Below are 20,074 nucleotides of genomic sequence, written 5' to 3'. Positions count from 1 at the left end.
TTTCTGCTTTGGGTATGCATGATAGGTGGAGAGATCCCCCGTGCATCCAGCGCTGCAATAAAGAATATACGACTTAAAGGAATTTCAGCTTCGATCTTTGAATCAACCCGAGTATGCCTATACATATGTACAATCAGAAAAGGTAACAAACAATCCTTTAAGTTCCATGACTTAACAGTCTCCATTTTCCATTCCTTTTCTTGATTACAAACAAGTCTCCATTTTCCATTTCTTTTGAACAATACATCTCACTTTAAGTTGTCAAGCAACTCGGTCTTCAGGCCTTATGTATCCCATTCTTCCCGGATTGAAGAAAAGCATATCCATCTCTTTTACAAGGCCAATAGGGCCTGGGTCAAAAGGCACATCCAGGTCACCAGGGGGCGTAACAGCAAAAGCCTTCGATGGCTGCAGCAGCAGAAGAGGGGCCCATGGCGTAGCAGTTGGATCAGTAAAGGAGCCTGCAGCTCCCTCACTGCCTGGCAAACCACACGTTTCTGACTGTGGTCCCACAGGGCTCTTTAAGGCCTCACAGACTGCTTGCCAGGTGCTGAGCAATCCCACTGCAGCCTTGTCGTTTTTAGTTGCAGAGTCCCACACCTTGACCTCAGTTTGGTCCCATATTTCAGGATCATAAAATGTCTGACTGTTAATAAGGACAATAAGCTGTAAGGTTACCAGGACAGTCTTTGTTTCTAAGGACGTATGATTCCCCATAATGCGCAACTGCTTACCAGCAAGGGGCAGTTGTGTGCGCGGGTCCGCTTCTCTCAGCTTGAGCTTCTTTCCAGCTCCAGTGCTCCTATTTCCAGCGACTTTCTGTACAAGCTTCTTTGAGCAGTTTGCTGAGTTTGGCCGAACCTATCTTCATGAGGCAATCAAAGTGCCTGTTCCCATCCTGGTCTCCATTCTGCCAGCCTGTTCCTTTTCATTCCTTTTTCCTGTTTCTTTATTGATGACATAACTTCATCCTGTTGCCTTTTTTTTTTTTTATCTTGAGGGCAGGCTCTTATACCCTCCTCCCCACAGCAGTCCTTTTCAAAAACAACTTTTCATTGGTCAAACAATTTTGCATATAACAGCAATGGCAAACACACAGAAACTTACATGCCTTAAGGGCTGGAGAACAAGCAACCCTGAGACTGCATGGAGTCTCCTGAATCACTGTTCTTTGTTCCCTCTAAATTCTTTTACATTCCTGATGGCCTCATCGTTAAGAGTCTGATGTTATCATTAACCACGGGGCTTTCCGACCCCCATGGCCACACTCCCACATCTCCCCCTTCTTTATCAATATCAACTGTTGAGGGATTTTTGAAACAGCAAAGATCCCATGGCTTGCTGCAGATAAGCAAACCAAGCTACCAGGATGGCTATGAGAAGTTCCCATGACAATGTTCCCACATCGCCCAATTGAGGAATTTAGAAAAATACTGTTGCCAGCAGCTGGCTTCAAGGCCAGGATCTACGTGACTGCTAATCACAAGGGGGTTGTTTTCTTGCAGGTGTTGTTGTTTCTGTGCAGTTGTTTGTCTGAGTGCTTTTGACCAGTAATCTTGTGTGAGACACTATCTGCCCCTGTTAAGTTTGCTATAAAAGTCAGGCTATTTGGGTAATAAAGGGATGTGGGAATAGAAATGTTGTTTTTGCAGAGTTACATTGTTTAGAAGGAGGGAATGTGGTACTGAGATATGCTTACAGTGATAAGAAAGCTTAGCAGGCGACCTTGTAAAATGCAGACAACCAGACTCCTTAGGACATTTAGGTGAAAATCACGGTGTCCAGTCAAGTCAGATAAGTGAAGAAACATTACCACTTCAAGCAGTAAAAATGTCAAAAGAAATTTGAAATTTAACAGGCCGGCAACTGAAGGCCATGCATTGTTTGTGAAGCATCAGATAGATTGTGAACCTGGATTACCCACTCAGTGGGGAAACAGGGGAGGGTCCTGCCATCAAAAGGTATATAAACTGTGTTTTGGAACTAGTAGATGCGCTCTCTCCTGCTTTTGGGACACCCACAATTGCAATCGCGAATAAATTACTACTTCACTGAGATCCTCGCCTGAGCCTAAGTTATTGGCTACGGAGTGTTTCTCACAGGGAGAGCATGATCTGACCATACTAGTGTCTGTCGTGTTTTCGGCCGTTCTTCCTGCAACATATGGTGCCTGAACAGGCTGAGACCCGCAGACGCTGAGAGACCTGAGAGACTTCAGAGACACGGAGAGCCCTGAGATACACAGAGAGACCTGACAGAAGCCGAAAGACCTGAGAGACGCTGAGAAACTCCAAGCACCGAGTCAGACACAGATGATCGCGGTGAGACGCGGGAACAAAGGAATCGCGGTGAGACGCGGAAAAGTGATGTAATCTTGGTGAGACGCGGGACGTCCGGGATTGAGTTGCTACGGGAGACCAGAGGCGTCAGTGCACAACGGCAGATGACCGCCACCGTGTGGCGAGTTGGCATATAGCAGAGGGGTGGAGATCACGACCCTGCAGCCTGTCTGACGTAACCATGGAGGAGGAAGTGGCTATGCAGCTTCTCTCTAGCTTTCTCTCTAAGAGAGGCGTATCTTGCAATGTAAAAAAGATCAAATCCTTGGTACACTGGGCCCGGAAGGAGAGTTTTTTAAAGGAAATCCTTCTAATTTTTAGCCCAGATGAGTGGCGGCTCATAGGAGATCATTTAAGGAATACAACGATCACAAGTGGAAAATTCGATAAAGATCTATGTACGACCTGGCGTTCAGTGCTTAACGCGCTGTGCGGTATAAAAACTGAATGGCAGCCGGCTATGGCGGTGGCGCAAGCTTTCTCAGTACCGTCTGGGACTGACATACCGCTGAGTACAAAACCTGAGACCTCAGGAATGCAGCTGACACGATTTTTATCATCGGTTCCTGCACCCACCCCGGTTCGAGGTATGACCTCTCCAATAAAGGAATCAGCAGCAGAAATAACTGAGGGACTATCGGAGCAGAGTGCTAATGGGCAGTGGGGGCTGCCCTCCCCACCCCCTGCGCCGGGGAATTTTGATAAAGCTGTGCTGCCAGCATCTGTGCCGCTGCCAGGCAGCAATAAATCCACTCGGGATGCTTCGCCAATGAGAGGTGCAGCAGCAGCTTGCGAAAATCGACCTTCACTGAAGGACCTGATGGGCACAGTGCAAGGAAAAGAAGACCTGATTAACAGACTGCAGACTCAGCTAGCAAAACAGAAACAGCTGAGGACTGAGGAAGTCAAAATTGTTCAAGAGAAAGCTGCCAAGATCAAAGAGTGGGTAACATTTAAGCTGAGAGAGCTTGAGCTAGAAAACTACCACCTGAAAAACTGTAATCAGAGGCTGACAGAGCAAATTGAAGCCCTTCAGGATACATTGCAAGGTATGACCAGCATTTCTCCCTTTAAATCTCTTTGGAGCTGTAATTCTCTGAAGTCTAGAGCACCACAGGCTTCTTTACCTGAGAAGACAGACCAGAAATGTATGCTTCTCGCGCCTGGTTTCAGGCAGCTATGTCAAACAAGACCTACCAAACGTGTCTTCTCTACAACAAGCATCGCCCTTGCCAATGACACCTTCACTGAGGATGGAGAGGACAAATCTCTGCTTTCTCAGAACACACTGAAGCTCATGTCTGACCCATCAAGCTGGAATCTCTCTGCAGAAAAAGACATATTTTCAACCATAAGCTCTGAACACAGCTTAGGGTGCTCTGATCCTGTGTCTCTGCACCCTCCAGCTGAGCCCACAAAAATCCTTGAGGCTTTGACTTTACGGTCTTCACTAGAGGGAAACCATTGCACTGTGAGCACCTTGCAACAAGTGTCTTTGGATGGAGCCGACTCCTCTGATGATCTGAGTTCCAGGTTCTGTTCCCACCACCTGGATTCCACTTCCTCAGGAGAAATAATAAGCATGCTTGAGGGCACCCTCCAGACTGCTGGGCCACCCCTGGCCATGTCAACGTCGGCTGTTGTTGAAGAATGGCTCAAAGAGCAAGGGCACGGGTTCCTAGAGGAATTGTACAAGCAAGGCAAAGAAAATACAGAGTTTATAGCCGGATGAGAAGCATTTTTGTGAAAATATGCAAGGAGCAGTCTGTCCTTGAGAGAGAGAGAAACAGGTGGATCTGAGGCCCGGGAAGATAAGGAAGTAGCTTATGCGCTGTAACCGCAAGTAGGAGAAACAGTATTTTTTGCAACACTTCTAGGCTTACCCAATAGGATAGTGACCAGTAGGCATAATTATCGCTGTGTGTATAAATATATGGATATCTGTGCAATAAAGCTGAAGCTTGTATTACCACTCATATTGAGTTGATCACTTGCTTCCCCGTGCTGAAATCGGAGGGACTCGCACCCGACAGGCTGTTACAGCAGGTTCCATCTGTCCAAGGAAGGACAGGTGCTCCGACGTCATATGTGATGCCATCATAAAGGGGCATAGGCATGCTACATCCTTGGCCTGCCCTATTATTATCGACCCTGTGCAAGGCACCGGGTTGTGGCAGCCACATGACTGCAAGCTTCTACAACAAGCTCGAAAAATGCTTTTGGACTTTGGATTACAATCCCAGGCGGCTCGACAAATAATTCAATGGATTTTTCAGGCAAAACCAATGTGTCCACTTGACTGTCGAAACTTGGCGCGCTTATTGTTAACTCCTTCCCCCTTGTTATTGTTTGAAAGGGAATGGTTGCAGTTACCACAGGGGGAAGCGGGTCAACTGCGTCAACCGGGGGACCCTCTGTATGGCATTACTGCAGAGATGTTAAAGGGAACAGGTCCTTATCTCAATACCCAGATTCAGTTGCAGTTCCCTGTGATTATTCACCAAACAGCTGCGCAGCTCGCACTGAGGGCTCTTCTTAGTCTCCCAGGGGAAAAGAAAGCACCTCCATTCGCATCTGTAGAACAGGCCCCTGGGGAACCACATGTTAAATTTATCGATCAGTCCAGGCAACCAGATGTGGTGGCACAGGACTGTCAGAGATTTGCTTTTACGGTACCTTCCATTAACAAACAGGCCCCGGCAAAGCGCTATGAATGGCTAGTGCTTCTACAGGGGATGAGGAATTCCCCTACATTATGTCAATTATATGTGGCCTGGGCATTACAACCAGTTCGGGCAGCGTGGTGTGACGTAATTATTTACCATTATATGGATAACATTCGGTTTGGTAGGCCAGAATGCTTCCAGGATTCAGATTTAAAGTTTATTTGGGATACTTTGGAAGCAAAAGGGTTGAAGATAGCCCCAGAGAAGGTCCAACAGAAACAGCCATGGCTATACTTGGAATGAAAAATATCAGACTCTATTATTCATCCCCAGAAAGGTGATATAACTATGGTGTTACATAATTTGATAAATGTACAAATGTTCCTGCATAATATTCAGTCGGGTTGCCGCATTGTACGGATTACTAATGATGACTTAGCTATATTACTACCTTTATTGCGGTGCAGGAGTGCAGAGCCGCAGATTACACTAACAAATGACCACTGGCAGGCTCTTTCACAAATACCTTTTAAGGTTGCAGCCGGCGCTGCTTGCAGACGTATAGCAGATGTTGCACTCTCTTTCCTAATTAGCAATCATGTGTCTCATCCATTTGCAGTGATTGGTCAGTGGCAAAAAGAAAAGGGGAAGAGTAAGGTGCGACAAAGACAGAAACAGTATCAGGAGGATGCCACTGACACTAATAGCACGGGTAATAGGAGTAGTATAAGTGACACAGGTGATGGCAAGGGTGGAATGATAGGGCAGCATTTTCGAGTTCTGGAATGGATTTTCCTACAGATTCAGCCAAAACCGAGTGTTCCATATTCTCCCACGGGCCAAGTGATGGTTGAACGATCACACCAGGTTTTAAAGGAACAATTAGTGAGATTAAAAGAGATCAAGAACATTGATGAGCGATTGTCCAAGGCATTGGTTGTCTTGAATCACTTATGTTTGACTAGTGACCAAGAAGACCCTCCTGTGAGTATTCATTTTCAAACAATAAATATAGCAGCACCAAATGTGTTACCACAAATAAGAATAAATTACCGAGATCCTGCTGCACAAACTTGGAAAGGGCCATACGGGTACAGAAATACAAATAACACCTGTGATTACAATGACACTGCTAGGCAGGGTTTAGGGGCTTATGGCACGGAGACAAGGGGTAACAACTATAGCATTTGGAATAATCGTACAGCTATGGCCTTACCTCCTGATGTTTTTCTGATTTGCGGGGATAAGGCCTAGCAAGGTATCCCTGCAAACTATATCGGAGGTCCATGTTACTTAGATAAACTCACTATATTTGCTCCTAGCTTGTCACAGTTGCATGAGATCACCAGACATAAATGGGCATTGCTCGCACCGGATTGCAATGATAATGTTGAATTGCTTGGTGTTGCAGCTAGAGCAACATTGGCAAGTTTAGTGCCAGGAGTGGCATCTGTGTCCACACTCAACAACTTAGAAAAATTGGTATGCTGGGCTGAGAAGCAAGCCCATGCCATGACAGAGATACTTGAGGAGATGTTACCAGATCAAAATAGTCTGCGACATGCGCTCTTACAGGATCGAGCTGCTATTGACTTCTTGCTCTTGGCTCAAGGGCATGGGTGTGACGACTTTGAGGGAATGTGCTGCATGAACCTTTCTGATCATAATGAGTCAATTCACAAATCCATTACTTTCCTGAAAGAGCACATAAGAAAGATTCAATATGATATCAATCCTCTCAATCAATGGCTCACTGATTTGTTTGGGACGATGCGTAGATGGTTACTGGGATTAATCAAAGAGGGATTAAGGATTCTGTTTGTTGTGGTGTCAATCATCATTGCGTGTTGTATTGTAATAAATGTGGTTAAAGGGTTACTTGCAAAACGGTTACATCGGGCTTGGTTTGCTCAAAAAGAAAAAGGGGGAATTGTTGAGGGATTTTTGAAACAGCAAAGATCCCATGGCTTGCTGCAGCTGAGCAAACCAAGCTACCAGGACGGCTATGAGAAGTTCCCATGACAGTGTTCCCACATCGCCCAATTGAGGAATTTAGAAAAATATTGTTGCCAGCAGCTGGCTTCAAGGACGGGATCTACGTGACTGCTAATCACAAGGGGGTTGTTTTCTTGCAGTTGTTTGTCTGAATGTTTTTGACCAAAAATCTTGTGTGAGACACTATCCGCCCCTGTTAAGTTTGCTATAAAAGTCAGGCTATTCGGGTAATAAAGGGAGAGCATGATCTGACCATACTGGTGTCTGTCGTGTTTTCGGCCGTTCTTCCTGCAACAATCTACCATCTTCTTGACATGAATTACCACTCCATATATAACAGTGGGTTACAAAAATTAACCCTTGTTCTCTGGCAGCTAGGGTAGACCAGTCATGAATCTGCCTGAAGACAAAGAGAAAGAAAGGTGGCTGGTAATGTGCTCTACTACTTGGAAGCCCTGAGAAGTGGCATAAGTCCCTTCCTCCTCTCCGCAGAAGTTGGATAACAATCATTTGGATTTTCAGAGAAGTTTCTCTAGAGCTATATGCTTTGATTGCTATCCATTTCTTTAGGATATTTGATTGGGAGGCATTCTTTCAATACTGGTTTATGTGAATTGCTGTATGTCAGTGTTTTAGCTCTGGATCGAGTGTTGATCAGTTCTTGGCAGCAAAGCCTCCCTGTTTCTAATATTCTCTATCCTCAGGGGACTGTGCTTTCTTGGGAGACTATTTGGGGATATTATTGTCAATAAACAAAAGAAATAGACCTCACATACCATATTGGGCACTTGGGATATTCTGTTTTATGAGCTGATGAGCGTAACCAGATGCGAGAGCTGGGCTACATTTAAGCAGCACTTCTTCCATGCTCAGGATCGGTGCATCCCAAGGAATAGGAAATCGGGGAAGGAGGGCAGGAAACCCGCATGGATGAGCAAGGAGCTCATCAATGAGATCAAAAGGAAGATGGTCTATGAAATGTGGAAAAAGGGCCTGTCCTCTTGGGAGGAGTATAGATGTGTTGTCAGGGCCTGCAGGGACGCGATGAGGAAGGCTAAATCCCACCTAGAGATGAGGCTTGCAAAAGAGATAACGGATAATAAGAAGGGTTTTTTCAAGTATGTAAAAAGCAAGAGGAAGACTAGGGATAATGTGGGTCCCTTGCTGAATGAGAGGGGTATTCTGGTCATGGGAGATGCTGAGAAGGCAGAGATACTGAATGCTTTCTTTGCTTCAGTCTTTGCTTCAAGGACACTACCCCGGGACTCCTTGCCCCGGCAATAGGACAAAGGGTCTGGGAAATGGAGGGCTCCCCCCGGTATATGTGGGAGTGGTTCGGGAGCTATGTGGGAGTGGTTCGGGAGTGTCTGAGTGGGCTCAAAGCACACAAATCCATGGGTCCTGATGGGATGCATCCGCGTATGCTAAGGGAGCTGGCAGATGTGATCGCCGAACCGCTCTCTATCATCTTTGAAAGGTCCTGGAGAATGAGTGAGGTGCCTGAAGACTGGAGGATAGCCAATGTCACTCTGGTCTTCCAGAAGGGCAGGAAGGAGAATCCGGGAAACTACAGGCCAGTCAGTCTCACCTCTGTCCCTGGAAAGGTATTAGAGCAGCTTGTTCTGGATGCAATCTCCAAGCAATTGGAAGAGAAGAAGGTTATGAGGCATAGTCAGCATGGATTCACCAAGGGGAAGTCATGCTCGACAAACCTCGTTGCCTTCTATGATGGCATCACCAGCTGGGTAGATGGGGGGAGAGCAGTGGATGTCATCTACCTTGAGTTTTCGCAAGGCTTTCGATACTGTCTCCCATGACATCCTACTAGCAAAGCCGAGAAAGTGTGGGATAGAGGAGTGGACAGCAAGGTGGGCTGAGAACTGGCTGACTGGCCGAGCTCAGAGGGTTGTGATCGGCGGTGCAGAGTCTAGCTGGAGGCCTGTGACTAGCGGTGTTCCCCAGGGGTCGGTGCTGGGTCCAGTCTTGTTCAACATCTTCATCGACGACCTTGATGAGGGAATAGTGTCCGCCCTCAGCAAGTACACCAATGACACAAAGCTGGGAGGAGTGGCTGACATGCCAGAAGGCTGTGCTGCCATTCAGCAAGACCTGGACAGGCTAGAGAGATGGGCAGGAAGAAACCAAATGGGATTTAATAAGAGCAAGTGTAGAGTCCTGCACCTGGGCAGGAACAACCTGAAGTATCAGTAAAGGCTGGGGGACGACCTGCTGGAGAGGAGCTCTGAGGAGAAGGACCTGGGGGTCCTAGTGGACGACAGGTTGACCATGAGCCAGCAGTGTGCCCTCATGGCCAAGAGGGCCAACGGGATCCTGGCATGCATTAAAAGGAGTGTGGCCAGCAGGTCAAGGGAGGTGATCCTCCCCGTCTACTTGCCCTGGTCAGGCCTCACCTGGAGTACTATGTCCAGTTCTGAGCTCCCTGGTACAAGAAAGACAGGGATCTCCTGGAAAGAGTCCAGCGGAGGGCCACCAAGGTGATACGGGACCTGGAGCATCTTCCCTATGAAGAAAGGCTGAGAGACCTGGGTCTGTTCAGCCTGGAGAAAAGAAGACTGAGAAGGGATCTCCTCAGTGTATATAAATATCTGAGGGGTGGGGGACAGAAGGATGTAGCCAACCTCTTCTCAGTGGTTTGTGGGGATAGGACAAGAGGCAATGACTGCAAGTTAGAGCACAGGAAGTTCCGCACTGACATACGAAAGAACTTCACGGTGAGGGTGACGGAGCATTGGAACAGGCTGCCCAGGGAGGTTGTGGAGTCTCCTTCTCTGGAGATATTCAAGGCCTGTCTGGACGCCTACCTGGGCATCCTGCTCTGAGGAACCTGCTTTGGCAGGGGGGTGGGACCCGATGATCTTTCAAGGTCCCTTCCAACTCCTACAATTCTGTGATTGTGTGATTATGTGATTTTTGTAATGTTTTACTATGGACGGTACCTCTTCGTGAGGAAAGGGTAATGATAGGTTATTCGTTACTTAAAGTGCCTTTCCCAACCTGTTCTGTGGTGTTTCCTGGGTGTCTCCCCCTTTTTGTTTATTTAGCAGTGCTTTCAAGGTGCAATGTGTGTGCTTTAAAATGGACCCGTGGGGGAATGAGGAATTCCTGTGATGTGTTGGATACGCCAATTTTGAAAAAAGGTTTGAAGGCAGTGATTACCATAGGTGGGGCCATTGTTGGTGTTTATTTCCTTTGGGATTCTGAGTGCTGCGAAAGCGACACGGAAGTGAACTTGGACATGGCAACTAGTTTCACTAGTTTCACCCACTCTGGAAGTCTTCAAAAGTCGTTTAGATGTAGAGCTTAGTGATATGGTTTAGTGGAGGACTTGTTAGTGCTAGGTCAGAGGGTGAACTAGGTGATCTTGGAGGTCTCTTCAAACCTAGATGATTCTGTGATTCTATGAAGAAAAAGATATCATAAAAGCATAAATAAATACCCGAGGCCTATCCCAGTGTGTGTTACGAGATATGTGAAAGGATTTTGGTAGTTGTCCAGGTGAGCACCTTGTCACCTGGCTGCTCCGGTGCTGGGACACTGGAGCCAATTGTCTGGAATTAGAGGACAGGAAAGCCAGGAGGCTTGGATCCCTTCCTAGGGACGCAGGCATTGACAAACCAATTGAAGATTGTGGGAATAAAAATGTTGGTTTTGCACAAAGTTACGTTGCTTAGAGGGAAAGAATGTGGTATTGAGATATGCTTGCAGTGATAAGAAAGCTTAGCAGGTGACCTTGTAAAATGCAGACAACCAGACTCCTTAGGACATTTAGGTGAAAGTCACAGTGTCAAGTCAGATAAGTGAAGAAACATTACCACTTCAAGCACTAAAAAAGTCAAAAGAAATTTGAAATTTAACAGGCCGGCAACAGAAGGCCATGCATTGTTTGTGAAGCATCGGATAGGTTGTGAACCTGGATTACCCACTCAGTGGGGAAACAGGGGAGGGTCCCAGTCGTCAAGAAAGAGTGTATATAAACTGTGCTATGTGACTAGTAGGCGTGCTCCTGCTTTTGGGACACCCACCATTGCAATCGCAAATAAATTACTACTTCACTGAGATCCTCGCCTGAGCCTAAGTTATTGGCTACAGAGTGTTTCTCACAATTTGGGGGCTCCTCCAGGATCCAGTCACCTACCGGGGAGCCTCACCGCCGCAGCAGCAGGAAGGCATGCCCCGCTGATTTCAGGGGTCCTGTGCATCAACGGTGGAGGTTCTGAGGAGAGCTGACAGAGGGCCTGAGACTGATTAAAGAAGCAGGATCCGTGAACTAGTGGGGAAGGGAAGAAGGTAGGCACTCCGGGTTTAATAATTGAACCGGTAACTCTGTGCACAGACCAAGGTAAGAAATATTAAGTATTGCCTTGGGGGTCGGGTGAGACTCTGCGTGATGTGTGATTAAGACGTACTTTTGTACGAAGCGAGTGTGGAATCCTGATCTGCGGTTCCGTAGCTCCGCAAGGGGTGCGGCCAGAGATGGACGAAGTGTGATATAAGAAAAAGAAATAAGAAATAATAAGAAAATAATAATAATAACAATAATGATGATAATAGTACTACTAGTAATAATGTGTACGAAACAAGTGATGCACAATGCAATTGCTCACCACCTGCTGTCCGATGCCCAGCCTAACCCCGAGCAGTCCGGCCCTCCTCCCAGCCTGCCTGCTGGCAGGACAGTGAGAAGCTGAAACGTCCTTGGCTTGGTGTAAGCACTGCTCTGTAACAATTAAAACATCAGCATATTATCAGCACTCTTCTCATCCTAAACCAGAACATAACATTCTATCAGCTACTAGGAAGAAACACCCTCATAATCAATCTTTAAACAGCAATTACTTAAGTTAAATTTTCCACAGACTTCTCCTTGTGCTAGTAAATAATCCAAAGCTAGGCAATTTTGATACAAAGCAGTTCTCATCTTGGTATTTTGCTTTGCAATTAATCCAAGTGCATCTCCGATTTTATTTACAACTATTTCTATTACAGCTTGTAACCTAATTATTCTATTAAGTATATATATTGGGGTCCTATAGCCCCAGGATCCGTCTTCTGCTCACGTAGCTGGATCATAATAGGCAAACGCCTTCAATGAAGGGGTTGGGCCCGCTTTCAGGGTCGATTCAGGCTTGTGTTACCGTTCAGCCTGTCAGGGTGATCCAGCTCCTGGAAAACGAATCACAATTTTATATAGGTTTAAAAAAAAAAAGTTTCTTATGTTATTTTCTCGGGACACCCTGACCTTAGTGTGGGAGAAGTCCGGTCGAGGCCCTCTCACTCAGCAGTCAATACCCATAGGGTTTGCCTCCCTTGGTAGACCATACACACCTCAGTGGAGGGTCCTGCCCCGATCTTGCCTTCTCCCTTTCCTCCCTTCAGGGTTGTCCCTTTTATTTGGCATCCTTAATTCCTGCAGAGCCTCGTTGCCAGAATATTAGTTCTTCCTTAGCTTGAGTTTTAGTTTCCCAGGAGCAGACTCAACCCTCCAAGTTTCAGTAGTTACTGGTCCTTTTATTTTGGATGCGTGGGTCCCTTTCTGCAGTTCTCACAGCTGTTTCAGTAGTAAGTAAAACAAGGTACAGTCCCTCACATCGGGGGTTCAGTGATTCTTCCCTCCTGTGGCTGCTTGTTGAAACACTTTCTTTTTTATCTTCTGACAAGTTAAGCAACGGTTACGTAATTTGCTTTGCCAATTAAAAAAAAAAACAAAAACAATGCAACCAAATTGTTTTAGTAAATGATCACTTAACACCTTTGTCCCAATATTTGCTTCGCATAAGCTTTTGGCAATCTCTCTCGCCTGTCTGGCAGTGTCCATTTTCCTTGTTCTAATTTAGCCCCTATTTTCTCCAGTTTCATTTGTTTGTTTTGTTTTCCATTGCATTTCAAAGTTGGTCCAAAAATTCCATGGGGGTTTCTTTTGGACCTTGTTGGAACAGATTCTCAATTCCCAATTTAACCAGATTTTGGTATTTACCGTTCATTATTTCCGGGGTGACTATAGTCTCAGCGTGGGGCCGGTCAGGGGAATGCAATCGTCCCTGAGCGGTCTCATTGGCAATCTGAGCTCACTCATAAACTCAGGTTGTTTTAAGGGTTAACTGCTTTTCTGTTTCCGTGACAACTCTCAGACTGTCATGGTCCCTCTGCCCCAAAGGGCTCACACCAGTGATTTTGAGATCACAGCCTCCTGTTGAGGCAGAACTATTAACATTCTTACATCCTCTTTCCCTGCTCATTCAACTTCAAACAGCTCTGTTAAATACTACATGCCACACCTTTTCCACAAAAATTTACATTTCAACAGGACCGAATTTCAAGCCGAATGCCAATTTTTCTCATGCACTTTGTTAGTAAGCCCATACAAAACAAGGAATCACTCCTGTGTATCCACCAATAGGGGGGTTTAAAAGGTATTGACGCCTAAATAAACTCGCTCTCCCCCTTTGTGGGAATAGAAATGTTGTTTTTGCAGAGTTACATTGTTTAGAAGGAGGGAATGTGGTACTGAGATATGCTTACAGTGATAAGAAAGTTTAGCAGGCGACCTTGTAAAATGCAGACAACCAGACTCCTTAGGACATTTAGGTGAAAATCATGGTGTCCAGTCAAGTCAGATAAGTGAAGAAACATTACCACTTCGAGCAGTAAAAATGTCAAAAGAAATTTGAAATTTAACAGGCAGGCGACTGAAGGCCATGCATTGTTTGTGAAGCATCAGATAGATTGTGAATCTGGATTAACCCACTCAGTGGGGAAACAGGGGAGGGTCCTGCCATCAAAAGGTATATAAACTGTGTTTTGGAACTAGTAGATGCGCTCTCTCCTGCTTGTGGGGCGCCCGCCATTGCAATCGCAAATAAATTACTACTTCACTGAGATCCTCGCCTGAGCCTAAGTTATTGGCTACGGAGTGTTTCTCACAATTTGGGGGCTCGTCCGGGATCCAGTCACCTACTGGGGAGCCCCACCGCCGCAGCAGCAGGAAGGCATGCCCCGCTGATTTCAGCGGTCCTGTGCATCGACGGTGGCGGTTCTGCGGAAAGCTGACAGAGGGCCCGAGACTGGTTAAAGAGGCAGGATCCGTGAAGTAGTGGGGAAAGGAAGAAGGTAGGCACTCCGTTTTTTTTTTAAGAATCGATCCAGTAACTCTGTGCACAGACCAAGGTAAGAAATATTAAGTATTGCCTTGGGGGTCGGGTGATCTGGTGTATGGTAAGCCCTTGCACGGGGAAGTGCTGGCACTACACCAGGGAAATCTGGTGTACGGTAATCCTTGCACGGGGAAGTGTTTGGAAGTACACCAGGGAATCTGGTAAACTCAGGTGTGCGGTAACGCTGGCACGGGGAAGTGCTTGGCGGTACACCCCCATCTTTCAGTACGTTGGTGTGTGGTACACTGCAGAAGGGAAAATTCTGTAGCACATACTGGCGAGGGTTAGGAAAAATGGGAAAATATGAGTTCCAGGGGACAGGGATATCCCTGGGGAAGTGCCTACTAATAGTTCTTCCTGAAGAATGATAAGAAACTGGAAACGTAATCCCAAAATTAGAGGGATTGTAAAAGAAAAGTAATTAAAAAAAAAAAAAAAAGGTTAAATATTGTGTATCAGTCTGGACAAAAGAACCAATTAAGGAAACAGCAGTATTTTGGCCAAAATACAGGTCTGATGAAAATTCAGGCTTTAAATTTATGTGTAAACAATAAGATTCCTTTTTCAGAGAAGGAGCCAAGTTATGCTCCCTATAATCTTAATATTGAACTGGTGGCAGCAGCAGTCACTCCAGGAAGGGAGACAGGGACTGGAATTAACACTGTCCCTAAAGAAGGATCGTACTCTAGGCTCTGGCAAGAATTAGAACAAGGTAGAAGATATATTGAGAATTTTGCTTTCCCTGATACTAACAGTACTAACACTAACTGTGTATCCTCTTAGGTGAACTACCCTCTCCTCCTTACCAGCAAAGAGGTTAGGACTTTTAAGAAGGAGAGGAAGTCTTTATTCGAGGACCCCAACAGCCTAGTTGAACTATTAGACCAGTTCCTACGACCTTATTTATACTCTTGGGGGAGGGAATTATGTCTATAAGTATGTTGTTTACAGGGAAAGAAATGGGAATGATCAGGAGGAGAGCTGCTATACAAGAATGGGAAAGAGCTCATCCTCCAGGACCAGGGGTAATACCGGCAGGGCAGAAATACCCACTTGCCAATCCTGGCTGGAATAATAATAGTGTGCAACACAGAAATCATATGAGAGACTTGGGGTCAGAATGAGAAAGTACTTGGGGATGAGACCTGATGACCCAGTATCCCAAGGGCTCTTGAAAGTTCACTGTGTGATTAAAGCCTGGAAAAATACGCAGAAAATGCTTCAGAAGGTGGGGGAATGTAGTGAACAGTCACTGGGGGACCCTCCTGCGGGAGGCCCTGGAGGTGTGTGTCCGGAGGGGAGATGAGAAGGAAAAAAAAAAAAAGAGAGATCGAAACTAATGGTATTGACAGTGCAGCGGGTAGTGAGGCAGAGGGTTGGAGAAAGAGGAAGAAAATCTTCAGGGGGAGTCAGGGCCAGGATGGAAAGGAGAGGAAGAGAGATGAAGGAATGGCAGGCAAAGAAGGCTGCCTGTGTTGTGGCCCGAGTCCTAGCAGAGAGAGGCTATGATAAGATGTTTTAAGTGTGGCCAGGCTGGCCACTTTGAATGGGAATATCTGGAGTGGAAGAAGGAGGAAAGAAGGAAAATGGGATGAAATATGCTATATTGATATGTTGTTTCAGTATCTGGGAGGGAAAAGGTATGGAATTAAGTTGGACCCTGACTGAGCCTTTGGTGCTGGTATTAGAAAACTACAGGCTGGAAAAAGATAAAGGAAGTGTTAAAAGGGTTGCTGAAGGTGTTAAAGGTGTGGCATGTAATATTTAACAGAGCTGTTTGAAGTTGAATGAGCAGGGAAAGAGGATGTAGGCATTATCTAAGTAACAGTCTAGAAGTTTTGGTATATTTGCATATTTGCTGTGGTGTTTGGTCAGTTTCCCAAGCATCGGGGAGGGGGGAACAGCCTGCTCCACCAGGGGCCTCTCCAGCGGCCGCAGGGGGGCTTCGGCTCCAGCGCCTGGAGCGCTTCCTCCCCCTCCTTCTGCACTGACTTTGGTGTCTGTGTGGGGGGTTTCTCTCTCTCCCAACTGCTGTTGAGCAGCAGGCTTTTGTTTGTTTCTTTGTTTGTTTGTTTTCGTGGATGTGCTCTCACAGAGGCACGGACTGTATCGCTCATGGCTTGGCTGTGGGCAGCAGTGGGCCCCTTTGGGGCCAGATGAAATTGTCCCTTATCTGCCACGGGGAGGTTTCTGGGTTTTTCTCACGGGGGCTGCCACTGCAGTTTCCCACCCCTACACCCCTCACACACCCCCGAACCTTGCCATCAAACCCAATACACTGGGGAACAGTTAGGTCATTACTGACTTGTAAAGCATCAGGGATTAAATTAACTAATGAAACCCTAAAAAGTGATGGGGGTAGAAGGTATAACAGTGCCACTTTTGGGGGATACCAAGCTGAGACTAGGGGATAAAATGATCACTGGGTAATTATTGTATGTACCCAAGGCAAGGATTAATTTGTTGGGTGTGATAAATTAGTAGGGGTTTGTTCATTGTCCTTGAGAATTTAAAGAATCTACTGAGGAGATAAGGTTTCACAACTCACGGCATTGTAACATGGGGACAAAGCAAGACATCCTGTTTTGCCCCCACCTGAACACAAGCACAACGCATGATCACTGGAGGAAGAATAACGACCCCCAACAACAGACTGCGCAGTTTCAGGACAGGTCTCGACAAGTCGACAAATCGACAAGTCTCGACAAGTCGACAGGTCTCGACAGGTCTCGACAAGTCTCGACAAGCCGGAACTTCAATGCTATAAAACAGCAACACTGGAAAGGGGAAGTTGTGTGCCGTGGTGGAGCGGAGACTCCCCAGCCGCCCAGCGCTGTTTTGCTTGTGTCTGCTTATTTGATTAATAAAATAATTTCAATAGACCAGTAAATTGTGTGGTCTAACTTATAACATTGGGAAGGGATTTGATGATGAAATTGGGCATTCAACTAGTAAATTGTTAGACTGGAATAACAGTGTTATTAATGGAGTGTTCTCTGGCCCTGAGAGCAAACATACATGTATATTCACCTCTGACTGGAAAGACCCTGAAATGGGGGCGGAAGCAACAATATAGGTGGACAATTTTACCTCAGGGGTTTACAGGGACACCTATCTATTTGGGTAAGATCTAAAAAAAAAAAGATTTTGGAGCAATTCCAACCTCCCAAGGAGGTATTAATGTTAACAAATATGTGGATCGTTTTCTATTGTCAGGACAGGAGAAAAGAGTTGTGAAGAAAGCTACTAACAAGCTATTCAACTTTCTGGGAAAGCAGGGCTTGGGAGTATTGAAAACAAATAAATAAAAAATTACAATATGGAGAAAGAGAAGTCAGGTATTTAAGGCATCTAATGTCTGAGGGAAAATGAAGAATAAATCCAGAGAGAGTTCAGGGAATTATTGAAAATTAAGAAAGAACTAAAAAGTTTTAAAAGAATGATTTTTTTAAGGAATCAGGAGCCATGAAGTCTGAAGGAAAACGGATACTCCCTGATGGGAGAGAAATGCTGAATAAAGTGATAATGAGGCAAATATTAACTGTTTTACATCAGAAGAGTCATTGGGAGGTGCAAGCAATGTGTGATGTTGTGCTAAGAAAGTATGTCTGTGTAGGAATATACACTTTAGGGAAGCACATATGTAGAGGATGTACCATATGTCAAAAGGTAAATAAAAAGGTGTTCTGTTACCCATCTAGAGGGGGACGGGAGCCAGGGGTTTGACCTTTCCAAAGTATACAGGTAAACTTTACTGAGTTACTTGTTTGTCCTAATTGACCACGTGACTAGATGGGTGTAAGCTTTACTGCAAGGGTTAAAGCAGGCCTTAGAGACTGAGTGGGATTTTCACAGCCCCTGGCACCCCTCCTCTTCTGGGAAGGTGGAGCGAATGAATCAGACATTAAAGAAGCAATTAACTAAACTAGTGTTAGAAACCCAACTTCCTTTGGTAAAATGCTTACTCCTACAGGTTTAAACAGCACCAAGAAAGGATATAGGAATTTCACCATATGAGACGCTGTTCAGATTGCCCTATCTGGGCAGAAGGGATGAGATACCACAATTCAAAATAAGAGAGTTTCCTTAAGAACTGTATTCTGGGGTTGTCTTCTTCTTTGTCATCTCTCAGGACCTGTGGGTTGTTGGCTCAAACCCCACCTTTGGAATTCCCCATTCACCACCATCACCCTGGAAACCAGGTCCTGATTCGGACCTGGAAAGAGTCAACTCCTGCCTGAATGGGAAGGACAATTACTGACCACTGAAACAGCCGTAAGAACTGCGGAAAAAGGTTGGACTCACTATACTCGAGTGAAGGCATCTGTCGACGCTAGTACCTGGGAAGCTGTTCCTACAGAAGACTTGTTGGAAGTTGAAATCGAAGAGAAAAATCTCATAATGGACTCTGAGCAGGATAAAAGCTTACAATTGTAAACTAACCTTTTATTTTCACAGGTAACTAACGAGTGTGACTTGTGATTGAGAGAAAGGACAGACCTATAGCAAATTGCAGTGCTCCCAAGAGGGAGGTTGTTATAGTAGTAGTGTACATCTTATTCTTTGCATTGATGATTATTTGGAAACCTAAGGTTTAAAAATAATGACAGGGAAAAATTGATTACTAATTTTGTTTTTAGTGATTCTAGGCCTCAGAGAAGGCCTCGGTCAATTGGCAACTTGGAAAAGGCATGACCAAATAATAGCAAAAATGGGATACCCCATCAAAATATGGGTGACTGTGACAGAGGGTTATGTACCACAAGCCGTCACGTTTGATGTTTGTGAGGTGTTAGCTTGTGGAGATTTAAATGCCCAACGACAATTGAGCAGACAGAACAAATAACTGGGAGAGACCCAACAGCCAGATTGAGAATAGCTGTATGGAAACGATCATCTATTGCCATCAGAGAAAGGGAGAAACTCAAGGAGAAAACAGGAGAGAAAACAGGAGGCCCTCTGAAATGTGGCAGTTCAAACATTAGAGATTCAAACAGGGTATGGGGATGTGAATGCCTGGATAGAATGGGTCAAATATACTATCCAGAGTCTCAACCGTAGCTACTGCTATGCTTGTGCCTCGGGATGACCGATTGCCCAGATAGTGCCCTTCCCATGGGGGTGGACCAAGGATTCCCAGGGGATGCGATGTATGATTGCATTGTACCAAGACAAGACTGCCTGGGGAAATGAGGCCTGTAAGTCTCTCTTTGCCGTTCCTTGCATGATAGCAATATCACAGTTCCCCCTGCATTCTCTACAGCTATAGGTAACCATACAGCTTGCCTCTCACGGCAGGGTGTGAGTGCTACCTGGCATCTGGGAGAATTTGCCTTGTGCTACCAAGGACTTGATGGGAAACTGCTCAAGACTAGAGATCCCCAGGGCAGATCTCTGGTGGTACAATGGAGGGAAGATCTTACGGTCCACCCTACCATCTAATTGGGGAGGCACTTGTGCACTTGTTCAATTAGCTATACCCTTCACCCTGGCATTTGAAAGAGAAACATCACAAATACCCAGAAGAAGTAAAAGAGGCTTAGGAATATCATTTGATGATAGAGTATACATAGATTCTATTGGGGTACCTAGAGGAGTTCCGGATGAACATAAAGCCAGAAATTAAATTGCTGCAGGGTTTGAGTTACTGTTCTGGTGGGTAACAATCAATAAAAATGTGGATTGGATTAATTATTTCTATTATAATCAGCAGAGATTCATCAATTATACCAAGGATGCGATGAGAGGAATCGCTGAACAACTAGATGCCATCAGCAAAATGTCTTGGGAAAACAGGATAGCATTAGATATGATGTTCATGGAGAAGGGTGGTGTATGCGTGATGCTGGGCAACCATTGTTGTACTTTTATCCCTAACAATACTGCCCCGGATGGCACAGTA

Source organism: Aythya fuligula, chromosome W, assembly GCF_009819795.1.
Source record: "Aythya fuligula isolate bAytFul2 chromosome W, bAytFul2.pri, whole genome shotgun sequence".
Taxonomy (NCBI): domain Eukaryota; kingdom Metazoa; phylum Chordata; class Aves; order Anseriformes; family Anatidae; genus Aythya; species Aythya fuligula.
Note: the sequence above shows the minus strand (reverse complement) of the source record.